This window comes from Palaemon carinicauda, chromosome 32, assembly GCF_036898095.1.
Source record: "Palaemon carinicauda isolate YSFRI2023 chromosome 32, ASM3689809v2, whole genome shotgun sequence".
NCBI lineage: Eukaryota > Metazoa > Arthropoda > Malacostraca > Decapoda > Palaemonidae > Palaemon > Palaemon carinicauda.
In genome coordinates this window covers 57,685,745-57,698,244 of record NC_090756.1, presented here as the reverse complement: position 1 = coordinate 57,698,244, position 12,500 = coordinate 57,685,745, and positions in this window count along the sequence as shown.

Genomic DNA, 12,500 nt, shown 5'->3' with positions numbered 1-12,500 from the left:
TTCGATTGTTGGAATGATCCAACAAATGCAGAAGGAGAATCAGGAGAAGGCGGCTGCAATGGAACTGCGTATGCAGTCCCTGGCAGAATCACATGGGCCCCGGAAAAGGCTCAATGTGAAAGACCTTCCCATATGCTCAGATGCTAACCCATGGAGGTATGCTGAGCACATGCCGATGACGACTGGAAAGATCGTCATCTCGGATAAGCTGGGTTCAGTTCCCCTAGAGGAGGTAGAATTCTGGCCCAGCAAGGCATCATATCCGGACTGCTATGTCCGGCTGAGAAAAGAACCAGCTTCAAGGGAGGAGACAGAGCCGAAGGAGGTCATTATTATGGACCACGCTAAGGCTCAAGCCCTACTTTCATCCTCGATGAAAGAGAGGGGCTTCTCTAACTCGAAGGTAGCTGCATTGAGCAAGAAGCTCCCTTCTTTTGTGTCCTCTCCTGATAGAGCCTTCCCCTTTTTACAAAAAGGGTTTGCGGCTGTCCTAAAGGCAGTCGAGGCCGGCAAGCCTTGCCCCTCCCTGGAGGAGTGTAAACCCTTGTCGCTGGCCCTGCCTATGGACCACAAAGACTGGAAGGATGTCCATCTGACATTCTCAGTGAGAAAGTTGGAGGCTGATATTGCCGGACGGCAATACGGCGAGGACCTCCCCAAGCTGTCCGAATCTCTTTTACGAAGAGAGTTCGAGACAAAAGAAAGACTGGCTGCCTCAATGTCTCATCAGACTACTCTTGAGACGATGGCGAGTGACCCCAAGGTCCATGAAATGTTCATGGTAGTGGCTAAGTCTCACCTAGCCACAGTGACGAAGGACCTTTATGGCTTCGTCAAGGCAAGGAGAGCTTGCAGGGAGTTCGTGTTCACCGGGGCGTCGGTGAGACACGAGCCAAGGAAGTTAATCTCCTCCAACATTTGGGGAAAAGACCTTTTCCCTACCGATGTGGTCAAAGAGGTTGTTGATAAGGCCGCCGTGGAGAATAGAAACCTTCTCCAGAAGTGGGGCCTGGCTATCAAAAGAAAATCTTCCCCGGATGAGGGTCCTCAACCAAAGAGGAAGAATATGAGGACTAGGCTACCATCTCGGCCAGCCAAGCCTTATAGACAGCAACAGCAACTGCAATTGCCATTGCCTCCAGTGCCCCAGATGGTGGCACAAACCCCGACTACTTTTCAGTGGGTACCCCAGGCTGTGCCAGGTCAGTCAACCACATTCACCCCAACGTTCGAAGGACAGTCTTCTTCCTTTCGTGCAAAACCTAGAGAAGCAGCCAGAGGCTCGTCTAGGCGCCCCTCAAGGGGAAGGGGATTCAAAGGTGGTCGTGGTCAGGGAGGCAAGACCTCAGGATGTCAGTCCAAGTGAAACGATACCGGTAAGAGGGAGACTGATGAAATTTTGGGATCGCTGGACCTTCGATCCCTGGGCCCAAAGCCTACTCAAGAATGGACTGGGCTGGAGCTGGTACAGCACTACACCTCCGTGCCTTCGGTTTTTCCAACACTCCACCCCCGTTTTGGAGGAGTACGTTCAAGAACTGTTGGAGAAAAAGGTGATCCGAAAGGTGAAGTCCATCAAATTCCAAGGGAGGCTGTTTTGTGTTCCCAAGAAAGACTCGGAAAAGCTCAGAGTCATTCTGGACTTGTCGCCACTCAACAAGTTCATAGTGAATTGCAAATTCAAGATGCTAACACTGCAACACATAAGGACCTTACTGCCCAAGAGGGCATACTCAGTCTCTATAGACTTGTCAGACGCCTATTGGCACATTCCAATCAGCCGTCGACTCTCCCCCTACCTAGGGTTCAGGCTACAACGGAGACTGTACGCCTTCAGAGCCATGCCATTCGGGCTAAACAAAGCCCCAAGGATTTTCACGAAGCTTGCGAGCGCAGCTCTCAAACAGTTACGCCTAAAGGGAATTCAGGTAGTAGCCTACCTGGACGACTGGCTGGTGTGGGCAGCATCCGAGACCGAATGCTTGCAAGCTTCCAGTCAGGTGATCCAGTTCCTAGAGTACCTAGGCTTCAAGATCAACAGAAAAAAGTCTCGACTTTCTCCATCCCAAAAGTTCCAGTTGCTGGGAATCCACTGGGACCTTTTGTCACACAGTTTCTCCATCCCGACGAAGAAAAGGAAGGAGATAGCGGGCTCTGTCAAGAGACTTCTAGATTCCGAAAGGATATCAAGACGCGAACAGGAGAGGGTACTAGGCTCTCTCCAGTTTGCTTCAGTGACAGACCCAGTGCTAAGAGCACAGCTAAAGGATGCAACCTGAGTTTGTAGAAGGTATGCATCAAACGCGCGAAGAGACCTGAGAAGACCAGTGCCGCCTCGGCTACGTACTCTTCTCAGACCCTGGTCCCAAGCCAGACATCTAAAGAAGTCGGTTCTTCTTCAGCCACCTCCCCCGTCGATGACGATTCACTCAGACGCCTCAAAGGAGGGATGGGGAGGTCACTCTCATCGGAAAAAAGTCCAGGGGACTTGGTCCAAGCTATTCAGGACCTTTCATATAAACTTTCTAGAAGCTATGGCAGTGCTCCTTACCTTAAAGAAAGTCTCCCCGCGTCACTCGATCCACATAAGATTGGTGATGGACAGCGAGGTGGTTGTGAGATGCTTGAATCGACAAGGGTCGAGGTCACCACCTCTCAACCAAGTGATGTTAGCCATTTTTCGATTGGCGGAAAAGAAGAAGTGGTACCTGTCGGCAGTTCACCTTCAAGGAGTCCGCAATGTGACAGCGGACGCTCTATCCAGGTTCACACCGATAGAGTCGGAATGGTCCTTAGACGCAGGATCATTCTCCTTCATTCTGAATCAAGTCCCAGAACTGCAAATAGACCTCTTTGCGACGAAAGACAACAAGAAGTTGCCCCTGTACGTGTCCCCGTACGAGGACCCCTTAGCGGAAGCAGTGGACGCAATGTCCCTCGACTGGAACAGATGGTCCAGGATTTATCTGTTCCCTCCTCACAACCTTCTGTTGAGGGTCCTCAACAAACTGAGATCCTTCAAGGGGGGTAGCGGCAATAGTGGCCCACAAGTGGCCGAACAGTATGTGGTTCCCCTTGGCGTTGGAACTACAGATGAAGTTCGTGCCGCTACCACATCCAGTTCTGACCCAGCGAGTCCAGAAGTCGACTGTCTGCGCTTCATTACAGAAAACCCGGACCCTGCAGCTCATGATTTTCTCGCCCTTGCGGTGAGAAAGCGTTTCGGGATTTCGAAAGCCAGCATAGACTTCCTAGAGGAATATAAGTGCAAATCGACTAGAAGGCAATATGAGTCATCTTGGAGAAAGTGGGTGGCCTTTGTAAAGGCAAAGAATCCGCAGGAGATATCAACACACTTCTGCTTATCTTTCTTCATCCACCTCCATGGCCAAGGGTTGGCAGCTAACACGATTTCAGTGTGTAAATCCGCTTTGATGAGACCCATTTTATTTGCCTTCCAGATCGACCTAGGTAACGAGATCTTTAATAAAGTTCCGAAAGCCTGCGCTAGGCTCAGACCTTCAGCACCTCCAAAGCCCATCTCATGGTCTTTAGACAAAGTTCTTCATTTCGCCTCCCTGTTGAGCAATGAAGAATGTGCGTTAAAGGATTTGACGCAAAAAGTTATTTTCCTATTTGCACTCGTGTCCGGGGCCAGGGTTAGTGAGATCGTAGCCCTCTCGAGAGAGGCAGGTCGTGTTCAGTTCCTGGATGGGGGGGATCTGAACCTGTTTCCGGATCCTACGTTTCTCGCCAAGAATGAGTTACCCACCAATAGGTGGGGTCCCTGGAGAATCTGCCCTCTGAAAGAAGATGCATCTCTATGTCCAGTAGAATGCCTAAAGGTCTATCTTCGTAGAACTTCAGACTTCAAGGGTGGTCAACTATTCAGGGGAGAAACATCAGGCTCAAATTTATCTCTGAATCAACTCAGAGCGAAAATCACATATTTTATTCGCAGAGCGGATCCTGACAGTACACCCGCAGGTCACGATCCGAGGAAAGTTGCCTCATCCCTAAATTTCTTTAATTGTATGGATTTTGAACATCTCCGTTCATACACGGGCTGGAAGTCTTCCAGGGTGTTCTTTCGCCACTATGCGAAGCAAGTAGAGGAACTTAAGAGATCTGTGGTAGCAGTGGGTCGTGTAGTTAACCCTACTGTTTAACTCTGCGAGGAACAGTGGTCTTAATTGGGACGATTAAGTCCAGGGTGAGTGTGTAGGTACATACTGTACTACAAACTAAATGAGGGCACCAAGTGCCCATATAGATTGTTCCTTCTTTCAAAGGTGAACCTAGCATAAGTTCAGACATGTGTGCCGAGCGTTTCTAACGCTAATGTGATTGATTTGTAATACAGACTTTTATGACTTGATACCTTGGTATCTTATTAAAGTGGTGTTTAATGGTTTTTCTTTCAGATAAACAAGTTCTGTTTACTATCATACTTATGCTTAAAGTTTTGGGTTACCCTCTTTTATATATATATATATATATATAATTGTTGTTAACCTGTCTGTTTATTATCTGTCAATAAACTTGTTCTTGAGAACCTTGCGTCTCTTTCACCTGTGTCAATTTATTGGTATAATTGAGCATTTTGATTCTATGTATCTTATCTGGGATAATTCCGATAGAATTGTTCTGTTATGCAAGCTATGTTGCATTGGTTTATGTAGTCCCCTAATGGGAGGACTCGGTCCCTTAAAGGGACGAGGGCGGTTTTATTAGTTTCTTCTTATGCGGATATAAACCTTTGTCCAATACAAGTATTGTGCGGATTACTGGTCAATATATATTGACGCAGTGGTTCTATACAAACTATGCTTTACTTAATATAGGGCGAGACCACTATATTAGCTTGCCTGGTATTCATACATAGATATATGTACTCTTTGAGACTTTCCAGAGTCTAGTAGGACTCTTCCCTGTAGGGGGCAGGAAGCTCTAACATAGTTTATAGTTAGTTGAAAAGATGTATAACGGTAACATCTTAGGTCTCTAGGTCTAGTCGACCGGGAAAAAATTACCTCCGGGGAGTACGGCACGTTCTGAGAATCCACAGATACAGTAATGCTCTGCTACACTTCCATCAGGACGACATGGCTTGAGCCCAAAAAACGGATTTTGGGCGAAGCGAAAAATCTATTTTTGGGTGAGATGGCCATGTCGTCCTGATGGACCCGCCCTTGCCTTTCTAAGAAAGGGCTGTAGGACCCCTCCCTACATACAGTATCTGTAGCACCTCGTGTACGCTACAAGGAATACAGATGGCGCCAGGATTGGCGCCAGGCACGCATACGAATCGGGGGATAGGGAAGCCTTGGGAGCGGCTCCCCTTTTTCTTTCCCGAATTCGTATCTCGTCAATCACCTCCTACGCGACGAAATCTCTGTCCAGGATGTAGATTGCCATGTGACGTGTCTAGAATACGTCCTCTGATATGTCGCGATATCCCTTTCACGAGGGATACTCGCTCCAGGAGTTAGAATTCTGGTACCTTAAGGTAAATTCTCTGGGAATATCGCCGTAGTTGTAATATACCCTAGGAAGCTACCCTATAGGAACTTCCATCAGGACGACATGGCCATCTCACCCAAAAATAGATTTTTCGCTTCGCTCAAAATCCGTTATATATATATATACATATATATATATATACATATATACATATGAATATATATATATATATATATACATATATATATATATATATATATATATATATATATATATATATATATATATATATATATATTTATATATATATATATATATATATATATATATATATATATATATATATATATATATATATATATATATATATATTTTATATATATATATATATATATATATATATATATATATATATATATATATATATATATATATATATATATATATATATATATATATATATATATATATATATATATATATTATATATATATATACATATATATATATATATATATATATATATATATATATATATTTATTTATATATGTATATATAAATATATATATATATATATATATATATATATATATATATATATATATATATATATATATATATATATATATATATATATATATTTATATATATATATATATATATATATATATATATATATATATTTATATGTATATATATATATCTATATGTATATATATATTTATATATATATATATATATATATATATATATATATATATATATATATATATATATATATATATATATATATATATATATATATATGCATATGTAAAAATATATATATATATATATATATATATATATATATATATATATATATATACATATTTATAAATATATATATATATATATATATATATATATATATATATATATATATATATATATATATATATAGATATATATTTTTATATGTATATATATATGGAAATATATATATATATATATATATATATATATATATATATATATATATATATATATATTTGTATATATATATATATATATATATATATATATATATATATATATATATATATATATATATATCTTATATATCATACATTCATATATATACCAAGGCACTCCCCCCAATTTTAGGGGGTAGCCGACATAAAAGAAACGAAACAAAAAAGGGGACCTCCCCTCTCTACCTTCTTCCCAGCCTGAGAAGGGACTCAACCGAGTTCGGCTGGTACTGCTAGGGTGCCACAGCCCCCGCCCCTCCCACGTTATCCACCACAGATGGAGCTTCATAACGGTGAATCCCCTACTGCAGCTACCTCCGTGGTCATCTAAGGCACCGGAGGAAGCAGCAGGGCTTACTGGAACTGCGTCACAATCGCTCGCCATTCATTCCTATTTCTAGCACATTCTCGTGCCTCTCTCACATCTATCCTCCTATCACCCAGAGCTTTCTTCACTCCATCCATCCACCCAAACTTTGGTATTCCTCCTGTACTTCTCCCATCAACTCTTGCATTCATCACCTTCTTTAGCAGACAGCCATTTTCTGTTCTCTAAACATGGCCAAACCACCTCAACACATTCATATCCACTCTTGCTGCTAACTCATTTCTTACACCCGTTCTAACCCTCACCACTTCGTTTCTAGCCCTATCTACTAGAGATACACCAGCCATACTCCTCAGATACTTCAACTCAAACACATTCAATTTCTGTCTCCATCATTGTCATTCCCCACAACTCTGATCCATACATCACAGTTGATACAATCACTTTCTCATACAGAACTCTCTACATTCATGACCAACCCTCTATTTTTTACTAATTTCTCAACTGCCCCCAACACTTTGCATCCTTCATTCAATCTTTGACGTACATCTGCTTCCACTCCACCATTTGCTGCAACAACAGACACCAAGTACTTAAACTGATCCACCTCCTCAAGTAACTCTCCATTCAACATGACATTCAACCTTGCACCACCTTCCCTTCTCGTAAATCTCATAACCTTACTCTTACCCACATTAATTCTCAACTTTCTTCTCTCACACACCCTCCAAATTCTGTCACTAAACGGCCAAGCTTCTCTTTTGCATCTGCAACCAGTACAGTATCATCCACAAATAACAACTGATTTACCTCCCATTAACGGTCATTCTCGTCTTCCAGTTTATATCCTCGTCCAAGCACTCGAGCATTCACCTCTCTCACCATCCATCAACATACAAGTTAAACAGCCACGAAGACATCATACATCCCTGTCTCAGCCCCACTCTCACCGAAAACCAATCGCTCACTTCATTTCCTATCCTAACACATGACTTACTACCTGTGTAGAAACTTTTCACTGCTTGCAACATCCTACCATCAACTCCATATAACCTCATCATATTCCACATTACTTCCCTATCAACTCTATTATACGTTTTTTCCAGATTCATTAACGCAACATACACCTCCTTACCTTTTGCTAAATATTTCTCGCATATCTGCCTAACTGTAAAAATCTGATTCTCACAACCCCTACCTCTTCTAAAACCACCCTGTACTCTTAAGATTGCATTCTATGTTTTATATTTAATCCTATTAATCAGTACTGTACCATACACTTTTCCAACTACACTCAACAGACTAATACCCCTTGAATTACAACACTCATGTACATCTCCCTTACCCTTATATAATGGTACAATACATGCACAAACCCAATCTACTGGTACCATTGACAACATAAAACACATTAAACAATTTCACCAGCCATACAAGTACAGTCACACCTCCTTCCTTCAACATATCAGCTCTCACACCATCCATACCAGATGTTTTTCTTACTCTCGTTTCATCTAGTGCTCCTCTCACTTCCTTTCTTGTAATATCGCTCTCTCTCTCTTTTTCATCCGCCATCACTGGCACCTCAACACCTGCAACAGAAATTATATCTGCCCCCCTATTATCCTCAACATTCATTAAACTTTCAAAATATTCCGTCCACCTTTTCCTTGCCTCCTTTCCTTTTAATAACCTTCCATTTCCATCTTTCACTGACTCTTCAATTCGTGAGCAAGCCTCCCTTACTCTCTTCACTTCTTTCCAAAACTGCTTCTTATTCTCTTCATATGAACGACCCAATCCCTGACCCACCTCAGGTCAGCTGTTCTCTTTGCCTCACTTACCTTGTGCTTTACTTCCACATTTTTCTCTCTATATTTTTCATAGTTCTCTACACTATTACTCTGCATCCATTCTTTAAAAGCCCTCTTTTTCTCTTCCACTTTTACCTTCACTCCTTCAGTCCACCATTCACTGCCTTTCCTTATGCTGCCTTCCACAAGCTTCTTTCCACACACATCACTTGTAATTCCAACAAAATTTTCTTTAACTAACTTCCACTCCTCCTCTAAATTACCAGTTTCCCCTACTTTCACTTCGTCATATGTCATTTTCAACCTTTCTTGATATTCACTTTTTACCCCGGTTTTATTAGCTCTTCAGCCCTCACTAGCTTCCTTTTACATCCACCTACTCTATTCCCCCACTCTTTTGCTACAACTAATTTTCCTTCCACCAGAAAATGATCAGACATACCGTTAGCCATACCCCAAACACATGTACATTTTTCAATCTTACAAACATTCTTTTAGTTATCAACACATAATCCATCAATGCCCTTTCTACCACTCTTCCATTTGCCACTCTTTCCCATGTATACTTGTTTTTATCTTTCTTTTTGAAAAAGCTAGAACTTATCACCCTCTCTTGCTCAACACACATATTTACCAGTCTCTCTCCACTCTCATTTTCACCGGGTACGCCATACTTCCCAATGACACCTACCTCACCAATGATAACTACATAATTCCCTCTACCCAGTCCTTCTACATACCTAGTTGATTCATTCCAGAACTCATTCGGCTCTTCTTCACTTTTCTCATAACCTGGCCCATATGCACTGACAAAAGCCCAACATTCCCTACCCTACCTATCCCATACCCACAATAACCTAGATGATCTCCTTCCATTCCACTATTTTACCTGTCATCCATTCACTCAGCAATAAAGCCACACCCTCTCTTGCTCTTCCCCTTTCAACACCAGACACTTTACCAGACATTTAACCAAACATCACTTCACCCTTCCGTTTTATCTTTGCCTCACACAAGGCCAATATATCCATCCTTCTATTCCTAAACATACTTCCAATCTCACATCTTTTATTCTCTATCGTACTACATCCACGCACATTCAAACACCCCATATATATACATACATATATACATATATATATATATATATATATATATATATATATATATATATATATATATATATATATATATATATATATTCACATATATGTATGTATATGTATATATATATATATATATATATATATATATATATATATATATATATATATATATATATATATATATACATATATATATATATATATATATATATATATATATATATATATATATATATATATATATATATATATATATATATATGTATGTATATATATATACACATATATATATGTATATATACATATATACATATATATATATATATATATATATATATATATATATATATATATATACATACATACATGAAATATTCCATAAGTTGACTCTCTCTCTCTCTCTCTCTCTCTCTCTCTCTCTCTCTCTCTCTCTCTCTCTTTCCTCTCTCTCTCTCTATCTCTCTCCTTGTGTGTGCGCTTATGACTGAGGCAAAGCCGGCCCTAATCCTCTTTAATCGCCTCTAATTTCTCTGGCGTCTCACCCAAAGCTTCCTTTTTTATTACTCCAAAATCATCGAATCGACACAAGATTTTATCATTCGCTGGCATTCTCCTTGGGAAGATTTTAATTTCTTTCAAAGGAGGTTTCATTGAAGATTTCAGTTACCATTAGAAGAGATCCAATGTACCCCCTGAAGAGTAAAAATGTACCATGGCGGGTACATGTACCCTTGTTTGAGAACCCCTGCAAGAGCAAGGTATCGGTGTTTAAAGGTCTCTCATGAATGGTAGGGGCAAAAGGTAGTGACAATGCCCTAGAGACTGGCCATATATACGATCAGTGCCCAAGCTCCTCTCTACCCATGCTAGGAACAGGGAGGATCAAACAATGCCTGCAGGGTCGTTTCCCAATAGGCACAATGGATGTTGAGCAAGAGATCTAGCCTGAAAGCTTAATCATTGTCAAACAACGTTAAGTTTAACATTGGCTCAAGTATTCATTTTATCCTTTTACCAATTTGACAAATAAGTAGGAGTTGATATTTTGCTCCTTCGTTCATCCTAGAGATATAGAAGAAGATATGAAATAATGAATAATGAATTATCGTTCATTAAAAAATAATCTTATGAAGAACAACTTTTGTTACCACCTGTCTCAGTTCTGACAAAGATATTTCAAGAACCAACGGAAAGTAGCTTGAAATATTTCACTTGTTCATTTATGGTTGACACATGTCTTGTTGAAAATCATAATAGTAGTGGAAATTATTATAATGATAATCTAATCAATGTGATCCTTGTTTCATTTAGCAACTTATTTCCGTTTGCATTTGTCTACATTTGTTCACACCATTCAAATCCAAGGAAAGCTAAAGAGATGTAGAGTATTACGATCTTCAATGAGGCAGATGGGTTAGTATTACAACTTTACACTTCAGATACTCGGGCAAGTTATTTATCATATTTAAATAGTGGAAATATTTATATAACATGTTCGCTTTATTATTGTAAGTTTTTCCAGCAAAATTAATTAATGTTTAGCCTGACCAACCCTTGGGTGAGTGAGCAACAAGAAAAGACAAATGTTATAATTCGTTGATTCGTTATATCTCGTTGAATAGTTAAGGGACATTGCGTCCAGCTAGAAACTTCAGTTAATGATCACTTGGCGGAAAAGGGAAAAAGACATGAATAAAGTATGTATATTTATAAATCAACCCATACCCCCACACACACACACACAAACACACACACACACTCACACACACATATATATATATATATATATATATATATATATATATATATATATATATATATATATATATATATATATATATAAATACACGCACATATTTATTTGTGTGCGTATACTATTATTGTTCTTGAAATATTTATTCTTAATTATTTATTACATCTTTTCTAGTTTATTTGTTTCCATTCCTCACTGGGCTACTTTTCCATGTTGGAGACCAATAGTTTATAACATTCTGCTTTTCCAAATAGGGTTGTACCTTAGCTAGTAATATATATATATATATATATATATATATATATATATATATATATATATATATATATATATACATATATATATATATATGTATATATATATATATATATATATATATATATATATATATATATATATATATATATATAAATTATATATATATATATATATATATGCCCCATAGAGTTGTTATACAATGTATATGCTAATTACTTAGATGCACGTAACATAACATCTACTGGTAAAAAATATATACATATGAATAATAATATTATAGTATGGAAAAGATAAACTTCCTCATCCATACCACAAGACTGACCTAAATTAGTATGACCGAAGTGATGACATTAACACAGGGAATCATTATTTCCTTTGAGCATAATTCAACAATGAATAAATTCAATTGTGAGGAAAGTTTAAAGAACCATTGGGAGGGTTTTATGCTAATTGATGAGAGTCGGGACGTCGCTGTTAATTAGATGTAGTCTGTATTTTTGGGTACAGAGTCGCACACATTCGTAGAGAGTTTTTGTTTCTTTACCAAGGGAGAGGAGATACAGAATCCAGGTCACAAACTTTCCTCATTAATTTGAATGGGTTTAATGTTTCATCCAATTCTTTACTTACGGGATTTTACATGTGCATGCTTCACTTGTTGTATTTATTTACATATTGTATGTTCAGTGTTTTATATTTTATAATTTACTGTATTTGTAAGTGTTTTACCTGTTATTTCATATTTGTAATCTTTTTTTGGCATT